Source organism: Alexandromys fortis, unplaced genomic scaffold, assembly GCF_014885135.2.
Source record: "Alexandromys fortis isolate MF-2015 unplaced genomic scaffold, M_Fortis_MF-2015_v1.1 scaffold_456, whole genome shotgun sequence".
Taxonomy (NCBI): domain Eukaryota; kingdom Metazoa; phylum Chordata; class Mammalia; order Rodentia; family Cricetidae; genus Alexandromys; species Alexandromys fortis.
Genome location: NW_026068333.1, coordinates 85,976 through 108,699, shown reverse-complemented (window position 1 = coordinate 108,699; position 22,724 = coordinate 85,976). Strand labels below are relative to the sequence as shown.

The 22,724-nt window shown below is 38.5% G+C and overlaps 1 pseudogene; it reads right to left on the bottom strand.

Annotated features, from left to right (window-relative positions):
- Positions 1 to 22,724, bottom strand: part of LOC126495241 (protein arginine N-methyltransferase 1-like) — a 77,474-nt pseudogene that overhangs the window by 4,268 nt on the left and 50,482 nt on the right.

The window sequence follows — 22,724 nt, the reverse complement described above, 5'->3', positions numbered from 1 at the left end:
TGAAAAGACACAAGAAGGAATGAAGATCAGGATCTAAATGGCCATTGGCATGTGGATGGCTAAAGAAAATGTGGTATACATACCGAATGAATACAGTTCAGCAGTAACAAAGAAGGAAATAATGATGATCCTGACAATATGAATACATCTAATGGTGTGTGTGTGTGTGTGTGTTACTGTCTCAGAATATCATTTCATTATGCTTCTTTGGCTCTAGCAAACTCTCTTGTTTTGATGACTCTGACAGTTTAAAAAAATTCCTGGCCAAATGTTTTATTGATGGTCCTCAACTTATATTTCTCTGATATTTTTTCTCATATTAGTATTATGGATTTGGGGTGGAATAACAGAAGACAAAGTGCCATTCTCACTATATCACATCAAGGGTACTTGCTATTCATATAATTTAATGGTCCCAATATTGGCACTAGACCAAGTGGCTGAGGTAGAGCTTGTTGGGTTTCTCCAATACAAACTAAATCCTCCTTTTTTTTTTCTGTACTCTTACAAGGAAATCACTGTGCACAGCCCCCATGCACAGGTAAGGAGTTATAATTTCCCACTTAAGGGATAGCATTATAAATTGTTTAGAATTCTGTGCAAAAGATTTATCTTCTCTATTCATTTTATTTAATAATTTATGCCAATATGAATTCATGGACATTTATTTTAGACTCCAGATACTTATTTAATTGTCACAAACATCCTAATTTGGCCATTAGGAACCCGTTTAACTGCTATGTCCTTTTGATGCCCTCCATTATTTAAGTTTTTTGTTTACTTGGTTGTTTTCTTTGAGTTGGGATCATTTTGATTTTTATTGCACTGCCTTCCTTTCTACACTAAGTATGCTGCTGCTTCTCGATTCAGTCTCCGTAAGCCCCTATGAGCACAGGTTAGATCCTTCTGTGGGCCATGTTCTTATGGTGTCCTTGATTCTCTGGCTCCTACAATCCTTCCTCTTCCTCTTCTGGATTCCCCAAGCTCTGCATAAAATTTGGCTTTTTATTTCTGCACCTGTTTCTGTCAGCTGCTGAATGAAGCCTCTCTGATAATGAATATGCTAGGCTTCAGTCTGTGAGTATAGCAGACTATCATCAGGAATCATTTTATTGACTTTTTTCTCAGTCATTTTTGGTTCTATCCTAGATTTCTGGGCTGTCTAGTCTCTGGGTCCTAGCCCTCCAGGCAGTGTCAGATGTGGACTCCCTTTTGTAGCATGGGTCTCAAGTTGGACCAGTCATTGGTTGGCCACGCCCACAATTTCTACACCACCTTTACCCCCAGCACATCTTGCAGGAAGACAAATTGTAGGTCGAAGTGTTCGTGGCTGGGATGGTCTCCTAGTCCCTCCACTAGTGGACTTGCCTGGTACAGAAGATGGCTGGTTCTGGCTCTGCTTCCCCCATTACTAAGAGTCTTTGCTACAGACAGCCTTGTAGATTCCAGGGAGTTTCCACTGCACTAGGTTTCTACCTTACCTCTGAAATGGCCCCCAATTTCACTTGTCTTTTCCAGTACACTCTCTCCACCCCCCCCCACAACATGATCCCTCCTGTTCCCATCTCATCCATCTCCATTCCGCCACCAAAATCTATTCTAATTTTCCCTTCCCAGGAAGATTCATGCACACTCTCTTGAGCCCTCCTTGTTACTTAGACTCTTTGGGTCTGTGGATTGTAGCACAATTATACTTTACAGCAAATACCCACTTATAAGTGAGTATATGTCTGTTTTTCTGGGTCTAGATTACCTCACTCACATTTTTTTTCTAGTTCTATCCATTTGCCTGGAAATTTCATAACATATTTTTTAACAATTGAGTAATATTACATTGTGTAAATGTATATTTTCTTCATCCATTCTTTAGATGATGGACATGTATGTCATTTCCAGTTTCTGGCTATTGTGAATAAAGCTGCTCTGAACATGGTTGAGCAAATGTCCTTGTGGTAGGATGAAGTATTTTTGTGTATATGCCCAGAAGTGATATAGCTGTATTTTGAGGTAGATCATTTCCCAATTTTCTGAGTAACTGCCATGTTGATTTTCAAACTGTCTATTCAAGTTTGCACTCCCACCAGTAACTGAAGAGTGTTCCCCTTACTCCATATCCTCATCAGCATGAGTTATCACTCGCATTTTTGATCTTAGTCATTTTGACAGGTATAAGATGGAATCTCAAAGTAATTTTGATTTGTATTTCTCTGATGGCTAAGGATGTCGAGCATTGTTTAAATGTTTCTCTGCCATTTGAGACATTTGAGACTCTTCTGCTGAGAATTCTGTTTAGATCTGCACTACATTTTTTCACTTTTTAAATTTTACTTTATAAAAATTATCATTTTTCAGTTTACATATCAATCCCAATTCCTACTCCCTCCCCCTCCTCCAATCTGTACCCCATTTTCAAATTGGATTATTTAGTTTGTTGATGTCTACATTTTTCTTTATAATCTGTTAAAAATATTTTTGTTTTTCTATCCCAACTGGAGTTGCTCTTCCCAGCCCCTCCCCCAAACTCTCCTCCTGTCCCCTACCCCCAATCCACTCCTCCACTATTTCTCTTCAGAAAGGGGCAGGTGTCCCATAAATATCAACCAGCCATGGCATAACAAGTTGCAGTGAGACCAAGCACAACAAGGCAACCCAGTAGGAGGAAAACAAAAGCAAACAACAGAGTCAGAGACAGCCCATTACCACTGTTGTAAGTTTCACAATGAGACCAAGCTACACAGATGTAACATATATGCAGAGGATCTAGGTCAGTTGCTGCTTGTCGGTTCAGTCTCTGTGAGCCCTTATGAGCCCAGGTTAGTTGATTCTGTGAGATTTCTTGTGGTGTTTTTAAACCCTGTGCCTCCTACAATCTCTCATCCCCCTCAGGATTTGCTGAACTCTGTCCAAAGTTTGGTTGTGGGTCTGCATCTGTTTCCATCGGTTGCTTAATGAAACCTCTCTCATGACAACTGGGCTAGGCACCAATCCTAGCACATATTGTAGGAAGGACAAAGTGTAGATATTTTTTAATAGTTAGTCTTGTATACAGTCACTTAAAGGAAGGTGTTTACAAGCTGAAGGAGGATTTCCCTGGGAGGGTTTTTAGGTTTGCATATGTATACTACAATATCTTCTGAAAATAATATTTTGACATCTTCCTTTTCGATTTGTATAACCTTGATCTCCTTTAGTTTCCTTATGGCTCTAGCTAGAATTTCAATATTTAATCTATATTAAATAGATATGGGGAGAGTGGACAGCCTTGTCTTATTATTGATTGTAGTGGAATTGTGATATGGAATGCCCCTCTGTATGCTGTGTCGTATTACTTTTGGTTAATGAGTAAAGCTGTTTCAGCCAATGGCTTAGCAGAGCAAATCCAGGCAGGAAATCTGAACAGAGATATAGAGAGAAAATAGGTGGAGTCAAGAAGACACCGTGTAGCTACCAAAGGAGAAGAACCTACTCATAAGTCGCAGCATCGTGGTGATACACAGATTAATAGGAACAAGTTTATTTAATATGTAAGAGTTAGTTAATAAGAAGCCTGCAATAGTAGGCTGAACAGTGTTGTAATTAATGTATTTTCTGTATGATTATCCAGGTCTGAGCAGTCGAGAAATAAATGAACAGCCTCCATTTACAAAATGGCGTCCATACATTTGGGACTAACCCACCTAGCCAGTCACACATTTTGGGTTTGGGTGATTGTATGCCCACTCGGGGTTAGGAGAAAAGTAGCTGAGAACATGTTTGCTGCTAAGCACCCCTACCTGGGCAAGCAGCTGGATAGGGTCTGCTAGGCGTGTTCAGATTCCTGCCGCCATACACGGAGACATTTCCGGGCTGCACAGATTTAGCTTTTACTCAGAAAGAAAGGGTTTATGTGCTGCAAGGTGCTTCCCAGAGTTGAGGTGGTGAGCATGGCTCCCACCCAGCAGTCCCAGTATATACCTCTGCCATATTGAAAAGCCAAGAGAGGTGGAACCAGCATTCAGGGCTGATGCAACCATACTGCTTACCATTTTAAAATGCTCCTTGTTAGAAAAGGATTTCAGATACACAATAGGTCAGATTCAGACATAAAAGACCCCTAAATGAGATGTAGTATGTTTAACAATTTTCATAGGCTTGGGAGAGAAAGGAAAAAGGGGAGGCAGGCGGATCTCTGTGAGTTCGAGACCAGCCTGGTCTACAGAGCTAGTTCCAGGACAGGCTCCAAAGCCACAGAGAAACCCTGTCTCGAAAAAACAAAAAAAAAAGAAAGAGTATAAATGGTTATAAAAAGAAGTCTAAAAACAAAAAAATAAAGTCAAGCCTTAAAAGAGACAGTAAAAGCAATATAAAAAGTGCACATAGTCATAGATTAAAGGAGTATAGACAAATAAGTCGCATAAAGATAGAACATACACAGCTTGAATTATGTATATTATTGTGTTTTCTTTGAATTTTTGATTGCAGAGAGACATTTAATTCTGAGGGCTGCTAGGCTAAACCAACATATATATTTAAAGGTATCTTAACTTCAAACTTTGAGTCTAAGGATATGTTACTTTAGAAAAGCAGGTCTGCTTTTGTTTCCATGGAAGATGGGAACCTGTGGATTCCTTCCAGGAAATTGTGGTTTGATGAAACAAGACCCCCAGAAAGTTCTCTGTGGACCTTAAAAATACTTCACCCAACAAAAAAGAGGAAGCAGTTTGGAGTAAACTACACCCAAATTCCCAAAATGATTGTTTATAAATGCTTATTTTCATTTAAAAGGGTTGGGCAGAAATCACTAATGGTCATAGTCAATCTCCTTTTTTTAAAAAAAAAAATAGGGACATATGATATAGAAATGAATACTTAGGGGATGGAGAGATGGCTCAGAGGCTAAAAGCATTGACTGTTCTTTCAGAGGTCATGAGTTCAACTCTCAGCAACCACATGGTCCCTCACAACCATCTGTAATGAGATCTGGTGCCCTCTTCTGGCGTTCAGGCAAACATGTAGACAGAACACTATATATAATAAATAAAATAAATGAAAAAAAAGAAATGAATACATTGGTACAGAATTTGGTCTATTGATACAAATTAAGGTCAATTTGTCACACTGTGTATATGTATTTCTGCTCTTGTTTAGGGTATTGTATTTGTGCAACTTATTAAAAGCATGTCCTATATAATTAAATACAGAGCAATAAATATTCATCTATAATACTCAAACTGTAGTCATGTTAGGTTTTCTAGATTTAGAAGGATATATTTCAGATGGATAAGTAGTCTTAAAACTTTTCAAAGATTTACAAAATATGCCATTTAAAATGTTTTAAGAACTTAGACTTTTCTTGACATTTCTGCTTGCGGCAAAACCAATTACTTAAGAAAGGTTGATGGGTATTGATGAAACTTGTTATGGAATTTGCCTTCAATGTGACAAAGCTAGCCATTTGGGCAAGAAACTGCTCTCACCTGGACTGTTTGATAGTATGCTATATGACCTGGACATGCAGGACCCAGAGAAAAGTGACTGATGAACTTTCCAAAAGAGGAGATGGTCCTTCAAAGTTTCTGTTTCACAGAAAAAAAACTGCCAGACATTCCGCAGGACACAGAAGAAACCAACTGATGAACTTTGCCAGCAAAAGGCAGAATAAGTTTCTTGCCCCAACAGCAGGATGTCTCTTTCAATTATAAAGTTTTGGAAGTTGATTATAATGCACTTCCTGTTTACTTAGGTAATATTATATCTTTCTGGGGTCTTTGAAGAGTTGAAGACAGATAGTTATAGTTTTCCTGTGTTATAATAAAATATAAATTAGATATAAACTATAGACTCATAAAGGTAAAAGAGATGATAGCATATTTTCCTTAATTTTGTCAGATACAAATAGACTAAATATTGTAACTGTAATTCTTGCTTGAACCTGATTTGTATATGTAATTTTACTATGTTAAAGTTAAAGCTTTCTTTTATTTAGACAGAAAAGGGGAGATGACATGGGATTCCCCTCTGTATGCTATGAACATGTTTTATTAGCATTGGTTAATAAAGAACCTGTTTTGGCCAATGGCTTAGCAGAGTAAAGTCAGGCAGAAAATCTGAATAGAGGTAGAGGGAGAATAGGCAGATTAAAAGAGATGCCATATAGCTGTTAAAGGAGAAGGACACACAGAAACCTTAGGAACCTTACCGGTAGGCCATAGCCTCATGGTGATACAAAGATTGATAGAAATGGGTTAATTTAAGAGGAATATGCTAGAGTCATTGATCAAACAGTGTTGTAACTAATACACTTTGTGTGATTATTTGGGTCTGAGCACCCAGGAAATGAACGCGCAGTCTCTACCTACACACATATATACACGTATGTACACATATCTACAATATGCTGAGATACTTTAGTGTTGCTCTCACATGTGTTTAGGGCTGACCTCTTAGGATTTGGTAACCTATCAGGGGGCTCATCCCTGGAGAAGACCGAGTTTCCCTCTCCCATCGATTTCCTGTAGTTCCTGTATGCAAGAAGCCATATGTAAATTTCCTCAGCAACATTAACATGGCAACTGGTGTTGTCATTTTTTAGGTTGTGTTTAGGCAACCATATTGCTGACATTTCCTGGGTGAAGCTTCCCTGTCATATATAAAAGACACTGTATCATAGCGCACATCTTGTCCTGGTTTCTGGCTCTTAAAATCTTTCTGAACCCTATTCTGTCATGCTCCCTGAGCAGATGAAGGGGTTGTGTTGTAGATATATCAACTGGGGATGAGCACCATATAGTTAGTTGTTCTCTGCATTTTGACTCGTTGTGAATTTCTCTAATAATCTTCCATCTGCTACAAAAAGAAGGTGATGGGTAAGAGCTGCACTTACTTGTGTATAAGCAAATAAGTATTTAGAATATAGTTGTGTATATTATACTGGCTTAGTGTAGTGGCAGTAGACAGTTCTCTTGGCCTCATCAACCAAGGGTAGTGGGCTAGGTTTACAATACCATGTATGAATTTCCTTTTATTGGGTGGGCCTTAAGTACAATCACATGGTTGGTGGTTACACCTAGGATACAAGTACCACAATTGTAACTTTCAGGATATCTTGTTATTCTGGTCATTTTTTTCTAGTCCACAGGCATTACAGATAGGTACTACTACTGATTGCTTCTCTCCTTCAGCAGCTTGAATAATTCCTTTCAGTACTATGAAAGCTAGTTCTCAGAGAAAAGGCTTCAGGTCTGTCCCAACCCCCATTAGATTCTTTACTTTTTCTTTCTAGAAGGCTACCAAGGATAATGGGTATAGTCTTTAATTTTTTCGGGGGGGGAGGGAGTTGTGTTTCTTTGACTCCCCTGATCAACAATTCAAAATAACGTTTCCCATGCCTGGAACTAGAGTTTTTGTTAGATGGTCTATAGCTCTTTGGGGAACACTGTTACCTCAAGTGGCATAAACTTCAATTAAATATATGTGCTTGTATGTGTGTAATTTTAAGTAGACAAAATAATATGATTCCTGTGGCTTTTATAAATCTTTTCAGTATTATTCACCCCACTTCCCTCTCCAATTGTGTTGCCCTCCCTACACCCTCCCGAGATATGTCTCGCCCTGCCCTTGTTTTTTCCATTTCCCCATTCATAGCACCTGTGTCCTATTATTCCCAACAGAAATGAAACTAGGACAACAGGTTAACAAACACAGAATCGCAATGAATAATTATTACCTGAAAAATTGAATTTCATGAATATCAACAAGAAAAATCATAATCAAAGAGGAGACTATTTTATTCAATGTCATTGAGCTTTTGAAAACACATAAGTGTACTATCATTTTAAATATAGCACTAACATTTTTGTGGTATAGGAGATTAAGCTCAGGGCCTTGTAAATGCTAAACAAAAGTTTTACCACTGAGATATATCCCCAGTCCCCATTTAAACAGTGATTAAATATCAATTTTCATGTATGTGAAAAATAATTTGTGATGAGGCTTGGGGAAAATGTTCTCTGGTAAATTATTTGAGGGAATACATTCTGGCACAAATTTTCTTGTGACAAATGTAGCAGTATCTATAAAATGCATCATCAAAAATGTCCATACTCTACTCTGACCCAGCACTTTCTCAAAGAAGAATGAATCCTAAGGAAATCATTAAACAAATGCACTAGGATGGATATACACAGGTGTGTGTTACAGTACTGCCAAAATCACATGTGTACATGTTCACAACAGCAAATTGCTTGAATAATCATGATAGTTCTAGATTCTGGAATACTACAGTCATTAAGCATGAGTGTGGGATGCATATTTACTTATATCAGTAGAATTTGTGGCTGCTAAGCGTCTATTCCCACTCATATCTGGTTATTCTAAGACAATTATAACCATATCTTTTTAAATAATGTTGACTGAGATGTACTCATATGACTCCTTTTTGTACTGGAAAACGTTTTCAGTAAATATGAATAATTATTTATAACTACATTCTAAATACTTGTCTGTATATACAGAGAAACTGGTGAGAAGTAGCCTCCAGTATACAGTACAGACATTCCTTTTAGAATGGCTACAATTCAGAACAATAATAAATGCTAGCAGGGATGTGAGGAAATAAAAAATCTCATTCATTGCTGGTGGGATGAAAAATGATAAACACTTTGGAAGAGTAGCAGGTTTCTGTAGATCTAAACACAATTTTCTCACATGATATGGTAATTATACAATATTTACTCAAATGAATTGAAAATGTACATCCATCTATGCACTTAATTTCTGGTAATGAAAAAAATAAAAATTTATATCCACACAAAACCTGCTCATAAATGGTTCTTGCAATTTAATACACAATTGTCAAAACTTAGACATAAACAAGATGTCCTTAAGTAGGTGAATGGATAAATTGAATATATATATATATGATGCATTTATGTTGCGCTTTGGTCGTTATTTTAATTTGTAATTCTCAGATACGATGTCGAATATCACTTTAAAACGCCTATTTGGCATATGTACATTTTGGTGAGATGTCAGTTCATATACATTTCCCCATTTTAAAATTGAGCTTCTGATTTTCTTACTGGCTATAAAGCCTCAGGAGAACCTAGACTAAAGGAGAATTAAGAGCAATATCAACAAAACCAAAGCATAGGCATTATTTAGATTCTGACTTCATCATAGAAGTGAAGTTACAGGTGGTTTCCATGCAGCATGGGTGCTGGAAATCAAATTCAGGTCCTCTGCAAAAACAACTGTATTAACCATTAGGATATATCTTCGGCCTCTCAAAGAATATTATAAGTGAATAACTGATTTTTAGGTAGGTATTTGAGGAAACATTATGTAATAAGTCTTTTTGACAATGTGTTTTCTTAAAATCCTTTTTTTTTTTTTTTGAAGCAGATTTTTTTTTCTGTGTTTCCCTAGCTGTCCTAGAACTTGATCTGTAGGCCAGGCTGGCCTTGAACTCAAAGATTCACCCATGTCTGCCTCCCAAGTACTGGGATTAAAGGAATGTGCCACCACCACCAACAACCATTTTCTTTTAGAGCATTGGTTCTCAACCTATGGGTTGCCACCCCTTTGGGGGTCAAATGATCCTTTCACAGGGGTTGCATATCAGATACCCTACATATCAAATATTTACATTATTACATTGCAATTCGTAAAAGTAGCAAAATTATACTTATGTAGGAGCAACAAAATAGGGCTGGGGATTACCACAACATGAGAAACTGTATTAAAGGGTCACAGAATTAGAAAGGTTGAGAAGTACTGTTTTAGAGACATATGCTCAATATTTTTTTTTTCCGAGATAGGGGTTCTCTGTGTAGTTTTGGAGTCTGTCCTAGAACTTGCTCTGTAGACCAGGTTGGCCTCAAACTCACAGAGATCCACCTGTCTCTGCCTCCCAAGTGCTGGGATTAAAGGTGTGCACCACCACTGCCCAGCCACATGCTCAGTATTTAAGGATGAGAGAGATGATACTTGGTATTTACTTAAAAATACTCTAGAAGATCAAGAGGAGTTGGGTGGAACTATAGACAAAATGACATTCACCAATATCTAATTATTGAAAACAAGTCTGTAACAAGTATAAGGATGAGTGTTACATTTTCTTTGCCTTTATATATGGTTGAAACTTTGTGTAATAAAATGCTTGATTTAAAAAGTTTGTGGAAGCTGAGTATGATGTCGTGTATCTGTAATGCAAGTACATATGAGACAGAGACAGGATGACTGTGAGGCCACACTGGACTAACTACAATTTCTCCTTCCCCAATAGGGGAAATGTATGAAAAGATTCTACAGATAAAAACAGAAGAGTAGAAAATTGATCAAGGAACACAGAAGACATCCCTGGAGCAGAGACATGCACAGATGGAATTTTAGATCTATAAAACAAAAAATACTGAAGAAGACAGGGGAAATACGGGGCCATTTAGTAAATGGAGATAGAAAAAAAATGGTTGTATCTAATTTTAGAATGAAAGTCTATTCCAGATAAAGAAGTTAGATATAAAACAAAGTCTTTTAAATTTTAAGGTGAAAATATGAGCAACATCTTTTAGACCCTAGTATACCAAAATATTTCTCTAAAGCACATAAAAGCTCTATCCACAAAATACAAGTAAAGTTAATATAAAATAAAAACTTCTATTAAAAAACTTAAAATAAATGAAGACAAGCTTTAAAATGAAAGCAGACATCTACCATATCTAATCAATAAAGTATTTCCATAAATAATATATAAACTACAGATCAAAAGCAAATGGACTTAACAGGCATCTACAGAACACTCCACCCAAATAGGAAAGAATATACCTTCTTCTCTGCAGCTCATGGAACCTTCTCAAAAATTGACCATATACTCGGAAACAAAGGAAACCTCCACAGATACAAAAGAATATCAGTGTCCACCTGTGTCTTATCAGACCACCACAAATTAAAATTAGATGGCAACAACTATGCTACCCCCAGAAAGCCGACAAACTCATGGAAACTGAACAGTCAACTACTGAACCACACCTGGGTCAAGGAAGAAATTAAAAAAGAAATTAAAGTCTTCCTTGAATTTAATGAAAATAAAGAGACAACATACTCAAACCTATGGGACACGATGAAAGCAGTGCTAAGAGGAAAGTTCATAGCACTAAGTGCCCACTTAAAGAAAACTGAGAAAGCATACATTGGGGACTTAATGGCACACCTGAAAGCTTTAGAAAAAAAAAGAAGCAGAGGTGCCCAGAAGGAGTAGAAGACTGGAAATCATCAAACTGAGGGCAGAAATCAACAAAATAGAAACACAGAAAACAGTCCAAAGAATCAATGAAACAAAAAGTTGGTTCTTGGAGAAAATCAACAAGATCGACAAACCCCTATCCAAACTAACTAAACAACAGAGAGAGAACACGCAAATAAATAAAATCAGAAATGAAAGAGGGGACATAACCACAGACACAGAGGAAATCCAGAGAATCATTAGATCTTACTATAAAAGCCTGTATGCCACAAAACTGGAAAATGCAAAAGAAATGGACATTTTTTTAGATAAGTACCATATACCAAAGCTAAACCAAGACCAGGTGAATGATCTAAATAGACCTGTTAGTCGCGAAGAACTAGAAACTGTTATCAAAATTCTCCCTTCCAAAAAAAGCCCAGGACCAGATGGGTTCAACGCAGAATTCTACCAGAACTTCCAAGAAGAGCTAATACCTATACTCCTTAACGTATTTCACAATATAGAAACAGAAAAGTCATTGCCAAATTCCTTTTATGAAGCTACAGTTACCCTGATACCAAAACCACACAAAGACCCAACCAAGAAAGAGAATTACAGGCCTATCTCACTCATGAATATCGACGCAAAAATTCTCAATAAAATACTGGCAAACCGACTTCAAGAACACATCAGAAAAATTATCCATTATGATCAAGTAGGCTTCATCCCAGAGATGCAGGGCTGGTTCAACATACGCAAATCTATCAATGTAATCCACCATATAAATAGACTGAAAGAAAAAAACCATATGATCACTTCATTAGATGCTGAAAAAGCATTCGACAAAATTCAACACCCCTTTATGATAAAGGTCTTGGAGAGAATAGGGATACAAGGGTCATACCTAAATATAATAAAAGCTATCTACAGCAAACTGACAGCTAACATTAAATTAAATGGAGAAAAACTCAAAGCCATCCCACTAAAATCAGGAACAAGACAAGGATGTCCACTCTCTCCATACCTCTTCAATATAGTGCTTGAAGTTCTAGCAATAGCAATAAGACAACATAAGGGGATCAAGGGGATTCGTATTGGAAAGGAAGAAGTTAAGATTTCGTTATTTGCAGATGACATGATAGTATACATAAGCGACCCCAAAAATTCTACCAAAGAACTCCTACAGCTGATAAACACCTTTAGTAGCGTGGCTGGATACAAGATCAACTCCAAAAAATCAGTTGCCTTCCTATACACTAAGGATAAGGAAACAGAGAGAGAAATCACAGAAGCATCACCTTTCACGATAGCCACAAAGAGCATAAAATATCTTGGGGTAACCCTGACCAAGGAAGTGAAAGATCTATTTGACAAGAACTTTAAGGCATTGAAGAAAGAAATTGAAGAGGACACCAGAAAATGGAAGGATCTCCCTTGCTCTTGGATTGGGAGGATCAACATAGTAAAAATGGCAATTCTACCAAAAGCAATCTATAGATTCAATGCAATCCCCATCAAAATCCCATCAAAATTCTTCACAGATCTGGAGAAGACAATAATCAACTTTATATGGAAAAACAAAAAACCCAGGATAGCCAAAACAATCTTATACAATAAAGGAGCGTCTGGAGGCATTACCATCCCTGACTTCAAACTCTATTACAGAGCTACAGTATTGAAAACAGCTTGGTATTGGCATAAAAACAGAGAAGTCGACCAATGGAATCGAATAGAAGACCCTGACTTTAACCCACAAACATATGAACACCTGATTTTCGATAAAGGAGCTAAAAGTATACAATGGAAAAAAGAGAGCATCTTCAACAAATTGTGCTGGCAAAACTGGATGTCAATCTGTAGAAGAATGAAAATAGACCCATATCTATCACCATGCACAAAACTCAAGTCCAAGTGGGTGAAGACCTCAATATCAGTCCAAACACACTGAACCTGATTGAAGAGAAAGTGGGAAGTACTCTACAACACGTGGGCACAGGAGACCACTTCCTACTTATAACCCCAGCAGCACAGACAGTAAGGGCCTCATTGAATAAATGGGACCTCCTGAGACTGAGAAGCTTCTGTAAAGCAAAGGACACTGTTGCTAAGACAGAAAGGCAACCCACTGACTGGGAGAAGATCTTCACCAACCCCACAACTGACAAAGGTCTGATCTCCAAAATATATAAAGAACTCAAGAAACTAGACCGTAAAAGGCTAATCAACCCAATTATAAAATGGGGCACTGAGTTGAACAGAGATCTCTCAACAGAAGTTCAAATGGCCAAAAGACACCTAAGGTCACGCTCAACTTCCTTAGGGATCAGGGAAATGCAAATCAAGACAACTTTAAGATACCATCTTACACCTGTCAGACTGGCGAAAATCAAAAACACCAATGATAGCCTTTGCTGGAGAGGTTGTGTAGAAAGGGGTACACTCATCCATTGCTGGTGGGAATGCAAACTTGTGCAACCACTCTGGAAAGCAGTGTGGAGGTTTCTCAGGAAATTTGGGATCAACCTACCCATGGACCCAGCAATACCACTCTTGGGAATATACCCAAGAGAGGCCTTATCACACAACAAAAGTATATGCTCTACTATGTTTATAGCAGCATTGTTTGTAATAGCCAGAACCTGGAAACAACCTAGATGCCCTTCAATTGAAGAATGGATGAAGAAAGTATGGAATATATACATATTAGAGTACTACTCAGCAGTAAAAAACAAGGACTTCTTGAAGTTTGCAGGCAAATGGATGGAAATAGAAAACACCATCCTGAGTGAGGTAAGCCAGACCCAAAAAGAGGAACATGGGATGTTCTCACTCATATTTGGTTTCTAGCCATAAATAAAGGACATTGAACCTATAATTCGGGTTCTTAGAGAAGCTAAATAAGAAGGAGAACCCAAAGAAAATCATATAGGCATCCTCCTGAATATTAAACTTCATCAGGCGATGAAAGGAGACAGAGACAGAGACCCACAATGGAGCATCGGACTGAAATCTCAAGGTCCAAATCAGGAGCAGAAGGAGAGAGAGCACAAGCAAGGAACTCAGGACCGCGAGGGGTGCACCCATACACTGAGACAATGGGGATGTTCTATCGGGAACTCACCAAGGCCAGCTGGCCTGGGTCTGAAAAAGCCTGGGTCAAAACTGGTCTCGCTGAACATAGCGGACAAGGAGGACTACTGAGACCTCAAGAACAATGGCAACGGGTTTTTGATTCTACTGGACCTATTGGTTTCGTGGGAGCCTAGGCAGTTTCGTGGATGCTTACCTTACTAGACCTGGATGGAGGTGGGTGGTCCTTGGACTTCCCACAGGGCAGAGAACCCTGATTGCTTTTTGGGCTGACTAGGGAGGGGGACTTGATTTGGGGGGGGGGAGGGAAAGGGGAGAAGGCGGTGGGGAAGAGACAGAAATCTTTAATAAATAAATTAATTAATTAAAAAATTTTGAATTTAAAAAAAATAATGCAACAGATAAATGGGAAAAGTAACAAACATGTATTTTATAGAATAGGAAAAACATAAGGCCAATATAACATGTGAAATGAATCTCTGCTTAGAAATTAAAGAAGAGAATATCATGGTTAAAAATGATGAAAAACATGTAAGAAAAGTAATATTATATGACAAAGTATGGCAGAATGTGTGGGTCATTGGGCTCTCTTATACATTGCTGCTGAGATTATAAATTTAAATGCCCCTAGAAAAAACTGGCATTGCCCATATTTGAACGTGAACTAGAAATTATTATAGCTATACACTCCAAAACTGTTTGGAACATATAAAAAAAAAAAACAATGTTTTCGAAAGTACATATAAGCACTATTTGTAAAAACAACAACAGTCAAAGAAAAATACCCAAAACACAAGAATTGTTAAACACAATGTTGGTACATTCCAAAAATACAACAGTATAAAAGAAGCTACTAGACATATATATTACAACACAGATTGACCATAGTAAGATAATGCTGTGTGAGAAAACCAAGTTTGAGAAAAATCCATATATAACATTATTTTGCTAACTAAATTCAAAACCATGCAAGATTATAACATATAGCCAGGTGGTTGTGGCGCATGCCTTTAATCCCAGCACTCAGGAGGCAGAGGCAGACACATCTCTGTGAGTTCAAGGCCAGCCTGGTCTACAAGAGCTAGTTCCAGGACAAGCTCCAAAGCTACAGAGAAATCCTGTCTCAAAACACCATCCCTCCAAAAAAGATAATATATAAATTTTATGTTTGTATATGAAATTTATAAAACAAAAGACAAGGTGACAATAGGAAAATTTAGGAGAAGGTGAGCTCTTGGGATGAGGCAAGAGGATAAACAAGGATCAACATATAGTAAATATAAAGTTATTTTTAATATTCTAGCATTGGATTGATTTGTTGCACTATATTCTTTTGAAAAATTGTTATTGGTTCTTTGAGAATGTCATACAGCATGCTTTGATCCTATTTACCCTATCTTCCGTTCCTCCCAGATCCAGCCCCTGTTATCTTGTTACCTCTCTTTGGTTTCTGTTGCTGTGATAAAACACCGTGATCAAAAACGATGTGGGGATGAAGGAAATCAGCGAAGGAACTCAACCAAGGAGGGCAGAAACCTGAAGGCAGAAACTAAAAAGGAAGTCATGCAGGCGTGCTGCTTGCTGGCTTGCTCAGCCTGGTTTTTGTTACACCAACCAGCCCATGGATGTCATTGCTCAGGGTGAGGTGGGCCCTCACATATTGAACAGCAATCAAGAAAACTGTACCACAGGCTTGCCCACTAGTCTATCTTGTGAGACAATTTTCTCAACTGAGGCTTCCTCTTCCAAAATAAGCCAAGCTTGTGTCAAGTTGACATAAAACTAGCCAGCACACCTAACTTTGTATACTCTTTGTTTATTTTTAACCCATCAAGTTGAATTTATGTTACCCATATATTCTTGGATGTGCCACTTACCACTGGTGTGGTCAGCTTACCAGAGTTTACAGTCTAAGAGTAAACTAATGTTCCTTATCCCATTTGCTTTGAATTGTTAATTACTCCTCTGGTAAGAGTGAGATTTCATACTCAGCTCACCTTTCCTTGTTGGGATTTAATATAGCTTAAGCTTACATGGGTCTTGGGCATGCTCTCATAACCACTGTGAGTTCATATGTGCAGTTGCCCTAATATCTACTAAGAGATACTATTTCTGTGTAGTTATCTACTACCTCAGGCCTTTACATTTATTCCTCCCCACCTTTCATAATGATCCCCAATCCTTGGGAAGAGGGGTGTAATATAGATGTCCCGTTTAGGGTTGGACATTCTAGTCTCTTATTCTCTGCACCTTGACCACTTGTAGGTCTCTTTTTTTAAACACCATTTATTGTAAACAGAAGCTTTTCTGCTAAGAGTTGAGAGATGTATTAATCTATAAATTTAATGATGAGTCATTCATAGCTGGTTTACTACTATGTCCATAGTATTTAGCAGAATAATAGTAGAAATGTCTCTCCTAGGGTCTAGGATCTGCCTAGACACAAGCTCTTTGCCCAATAATGGCATTGGGTATGAGTTTCATCTTGTAGAGCAGGACTTAAATTCAATCAGAAAGTGGTTCCATGACGCTCATGCCACTCTATTGTCAGTGGGTAAGTATGACTCGCCAGTTGTTATTGTGGCTTACCGGGCTCACATCTGGGTAAGACTGACAAATATTTTTCTCTTTCAGCAGCATGAATAGCACCTCCCAGGTCAGTACTAGCATGATTTTTCCATGTTCGGCAACTCAGGTAGGTATGTGGTGTCTTCAGCAACATGGTCTTACCATAAAGTTCTGCAAGGTAACTAAATAGCACCAGCAATAGCCTGTACTGTTCATGGGTCTTACAATTCCAAAGAGAAGTAACTCATTCTTGGGACTGACAATTTTATTTTTAAGCCTGTAGGGACATCATGGTCCATTATAGAGTAACTCCATTTTAACTCTGTTTATACGTATGTATACATATATTTTAGGAAGGCTCTGCAGTAGGAACTTTCCACATGACTTTTTTGTAAAGTCTCACTATATTACCTTATCTACCCTGCCCTCACATCCCACCTCAATTTAACCCTTCCTGTTCCATTATTTCCTGTTAGCCCTTTATGCCACAGAGTTCTAGTTCACCTCCCTGAAAAGGTCCAGAGCCTCTTCTTAATTTTCTCTATATGGGTATTGCAAATGAGACATACATATCTGAAGATTCAAAAGTAACATCCATAAATAACAAAGTATGCAAAGTTTGTCTTATGTGTGTCACCTCACTCAGAATGATTGTTTTCAACTCCATCTATTTACTTGAATATTTCATAATTTTGCTTTTCTTAATGGCTGAATAATTCTCTATTGTGTAAATGCATCACATTTTTGGTATCCATTCATCAGTTGGTGGATATATAGGCTGTTACCATTTCCTGACTATTATGAATAGAGCAGCAATAAAGATGAATGAGCAGGTATCTCTAGAGTAATGAAGTCCTTTGGGTATATACCCAAGAAGGGCATAGCCGGATTATGTGGTAGACCTATTGTTAGCCTTGTGAGTAACCTCCACACTGATTTACATGGTGGCTCCATCAGTTCATACTCCCACAAGAAGTAAATGAGTGTTCCCTATTTTCATATCCACTCCAACACTGATAGTCATTTTGTTGGATCTTAGCCATTCTTTCTGAAGATGAAATGCCAATGTAGTTGTAATTTGCATTTTTCCTGATGCCCAAACATGTTAAAGTGTTTCTAAAAATGTTGGACATTTATGTGTGTTTTTAAAGGTGCTGAACATTTTTAAATGTTTCTCGGTCATTGGCATTTCGTTTTCTGAGAACTCTGCTTAGTTCCGTGCCCTATTTTAAAATTGCATTGTTTGTTTTCTGTTATTGTTCTAGCCTTAAAATGTGTTAGAAAAAAAGCGGCCCCTAACAATCAAAATTGGCCTGACATTTCTTGAACGCTTTCTTAATGCTTTTCCTAGCAAGGTTGAGTTATTCTCTGGTGGAAATAAAGAATTTCTTAAAATATCAACAACAGACAAGGTCTTTTTGAAACACAATGTGAGGACAACAAGACCAACTCTGTAAGTTTGTCTAACCACAAGCAAATACAAGGAAAGAAGTTTGCAATATATGAAATACTAAAACCTCTTCTCTCCTTAAAAAAATTCAATTAATGATTTTCATCTCTTTACCAATTACAACTTTGGCCCCATATTAGTTAGCTCTCTTTATGATATGGCAAGATGCCCAACCATACAACAGCCTCTGCTTCTTGATAACATCCAACCCAGTCTCATTTTTTTTATTAAATTTATTCATATTCTTACATTTCAACTGCAGTTTCTCCTCTCTCCTCCCTCCGCCAAATCTATTTCTCCTGTTTCTGTTCAGAAAGGAGCAGGCCTCCCATTGTCATCAACAAAACATGGCATATCAAGTTGAGGCAAGACTAAGCTCCTCCCCTCATGTTAAAGGTGGGTGAGACAACCCAATATGAGGAATAGGTTCACAAAAGCCAGTGAAAACAGTGAGAGTAGGATCTGTCCCACTTTTTAAAAGCTATTGTCTTTCTTGGATTGCCAGCACCCAAATCATGACAGAGAACCTTATTAGCTATGAATGCTCAGCTTCGTCTTATGTTTGTACCACTAGCTCTTATAACTTAACCTGTTTCTAATCATCTACTCATTCTATTAATTGTATTCATCTTTTTACCTTTTATTCTGTATGTCCTGTTTACCAGCTTCCTCCATGCCTGGCTGGCTGTCCCCTGGCTGGCTAGCTGGCTCCCCTTTTCTCTCTGCCTGCCCATGCCACTTATCCTTCTTCTGTCTAGCTACTGGCTGCTCAGCTTTTTATTAGACCTTTCAGGTGCCTTAGGCTGATAAGGCAAAACAGCAACACATCTTTTCATAGTTAAACAAATGCAGCATAAACAAATGCAACACATGTTTACATAGTGAAACTAGTATTCCACAACAACCAATCACCTAGCAAAAGCTTAAGTCTTACTATGAAGACTTTTAAAAACCTTCTGAGTGGTCCACCCCTAGAACATTTGGCTCCTGGATCTGGGAAAAAGACCTGTTTCCTAGGTCAAATAAAGGTCCCACAGCTACACGGGCATGTTTCTAGCTTTTGTTTCATCCATTCTGTAAATCGTAGCAGTCCTGTGAGAAAGGCTGAGACTCACCAAGAAAGACTCTGACTAGTTTTTGGCAAAAACTAAATAGTTTCTTCCGTGTTCATATATTTTATATAATTTCTTCTTAATGCAGATAAGATATTGTAGATAGGGATTCCAGAAACAGAGCCTAAATTTCTCTGCCAGCACACACACACACACACACACACACACGATGGAACCCAGAAAAATAATTAGAGACCTGAGGCTAAAAGCCTCTTGATTTATCACTAACTGATGTTCTACTTTTCTAACTAAAAATCTCATTCCTTTCACATTCTATTTGAGAGTTATTTTATAACATTTTCATGTGTACTGGATAAACAGGAAAAAAAAACTATAGCCCTGAAGGGGAGGTTTGGAGGAGTCTAACTCCAAATTTAGAGGAAAAGGTCAAAGACAGAAGCAATTACTAAAAGAGCAGCACTACCAAGAGGGAAAATGACCTCAGGATGCAGAGAGACTTGAAAGACATTGTAGAGACCGAAGCCAGTACTTTCATGAGCAGCCCCTTCTGTCCTCACATCCAGGAAGTGTTTTTCAGTGAGTAGAAATAAACAATCTGCATTGTTTGCTTGAATGGTTGGGAAAAGAAGGGCAGGAAAAGACTTCTCTCAATCTCAACACTTCTTTCATCTTCCATGGTCCAGTAACAAGAGGGAAATGCGACCTAAAGGTAATTTATGGTATTGTATATGAAGGGCATAGCTTCAAATAAAAAATAGGATATTTGTGTACTTTGACAGCTCACACGATAAAAATCAAACAACAGAGAAAATTGGTCATGCTCCTATGCAAGTATGACAAGCAAATTTTAAAGGTGTCCCAGGTCACTGGTTGGTCATAACAAAACACCATGCTAGGTGAATCAGCAAGAAAAATGTAATAGCTTTCAGAGATGGAGGCTAGATATTGGGCTTTAGATATTGGTCACTTTGGTTTCTTCAAAGAGCTCTCTCCACATGTGCAGATGGCCATGTTCCTACTGCATCTGGGTGAGACCCGCATGAATCAATCATATTCTGAGGTGCTCAGGGTTAGGACTTCAACTTATGAATTTGAGAGAGAACTCTGTCCATCCATAACAAAAATTATCATGCATTTTAAGTGAATTTAAACTTGAATACACTCACAATTTAAATAATAGTTGAAGAGACAGTAACGAGTCAATAAATATATCCAGAGTATATTATAAAGACCTTTAATATTATGATTTAGTTTTAATTTAAATGATTAGAAATTAATATATGATTTGGTTTAGCTTTATATTTGTAAAAGTTTTATATAGAGATTTATATAAAATGTCAGCAATACATTAAGATATCTTGAAGTTATTAGAATACAGACTATGGTCTAAGTGCCCACAAGGAGGAAGGAAGCATCAACCTCCTGCGTTAGTTAATTTTGTCAGTTGGACTGGTAAAGTTCAAGGAGGTTAGTAAAGTGCACCTCTGGGTATATCTTAGAGGCTGTTTACAGACAGGATTAACCAAGGGAGGAGGCAGAGGGGAAAACAATAATAAGCACAGCAGTGAAACTGGGCTGTCTGACCTGTCATGTTCCTTGGGAAAAAAAATCTAAGAAAAGACACCAGTACAGAAATAACCTTAAAGCTTATTAAGAGGAACAGACCTTGAATTCTTACAGACTTAATGAGTAGAGAGGTCTGATCCCTTGAGACTCACTCACCTTTTCACATGACCTTCCACAGGACTATTCCACGCGGGACAGTCCTCAGCTGCTCACAGGTTGGACAGCAGAGCATTGGGGAGGTGATAGAAGAACCTCAGGCATTTAGTAGATTCTAGGAATAACAGCTGGAAACTGTGTGGACACCAAAAATAGTGTTAAAGGGTTTCTAGATCCCTCTCCATTTCCAAGTGTTAAGGATATTTTGAAGACTATTTAGTTCAGATTTTCTAAATCCTGGAAAGGTGATTCGGGGCTTCCCCTGTGGGCACAGGCACAAATAGGACTCTCCCTCTCTAGCGTTACAAAGTCTAATTCTAAGACTTAAACACACTAAGAAAGCCTGGGAGCTGAGATGGGAGTGATTGTCCAAGGAAATAGCAGTGGCATCTCTAGCAATAAAAATGATCCACAGGTCTGGGGTCATGCCGATCTCAGTGGCCTGCACTGTCACACGCGGCAATGGTGACATCACAGATGGCAGTCTGTGTTGAAGTCCAATGCCCATGTTGCTGCCAAAGGTCACATGGAAGTCTGAGGTTGGGGCTGAAACCTGTGGCCTTGTTGGTGTCCGGGGGTCATGCCACCACCAGACATCCTGATCTGAGTGGCCAGTAGTTCCACCCTAGCCAGGACATCATCTGGGTCCTAGCTCTGCCAAGGGCCATGTCTGGGTCTGTGGTTCAGCTGCAACTGGTGTGTGAGTATCTGTGGCCTGTGTCGCTTCAGGGGGCCATAGGAACCATGTGTGATGAAATCAAAGGCTCATGCTGAGCCAGCCATGGCCTTCACTCTGCCTCTCCCTGGACACTGCTGTAAGAGAGCTGGTGGTAACCTTCACAGGAGAGCTGGCTCGGACACTTGGGACAATTGGTCCCACCTTTCACCACAAGTGAGGGAGAACTAATTGACCCTGATGGCACCAATGTAGGGGAGCTGGCTCTGCCCCCTCACCTAAGGCAGACAGTCCTAGTGGCCTGGACTGAGCAGCTCAGCTACCATCCAGGCTTTTAGTTGGCCTATCCTAACATCTACCCCATCTAGGCCCTGCTGGAACTCTAGGATCTGAAGAGACTGGCCCTGTGGAATGATGTCTACGGGATCTGTGATTCAGGCAGCCACAGGATATCCCAGCAGATTTTCAGTGAGGAGCCAGTGATGATGGTGTACCAGCAACCAGAAGCTTTGGACCACATTAATGACTCATTGCAATGAACACTTACTAGTAAAGCTGATTGGACAAAAGGGTATAGTAGGTGACACACCGAGGCTCCCAATGCCACCAGGATGAAGGAAGAGGTGTGAAAGATCTCTAGAGAAGTGAAGTTTTTTTTTTTGTTTTGTTCTTGTTTTTGTTTATTTCTTTTCTTGCTTTGTTTTGATGTTTTTTAAATTATTCTTTGGGGGGGAACTGTGGGGGTGACGGGAGGATATAGGGGGACTGAAAGTTGAGTGTAAATAGGGTGTATGATATGTAATTCCCCAAGAATCAATAAAAAAGTTATGTTAAAAAATTATCCACCTGGTAGGATGGCACTCACATGTCACCAGAAGACTTCTTCCTTTACCCCATTCTCAGTTCTGAAAAACTAAACCCCAGAATATGTCTTCCCCAGAA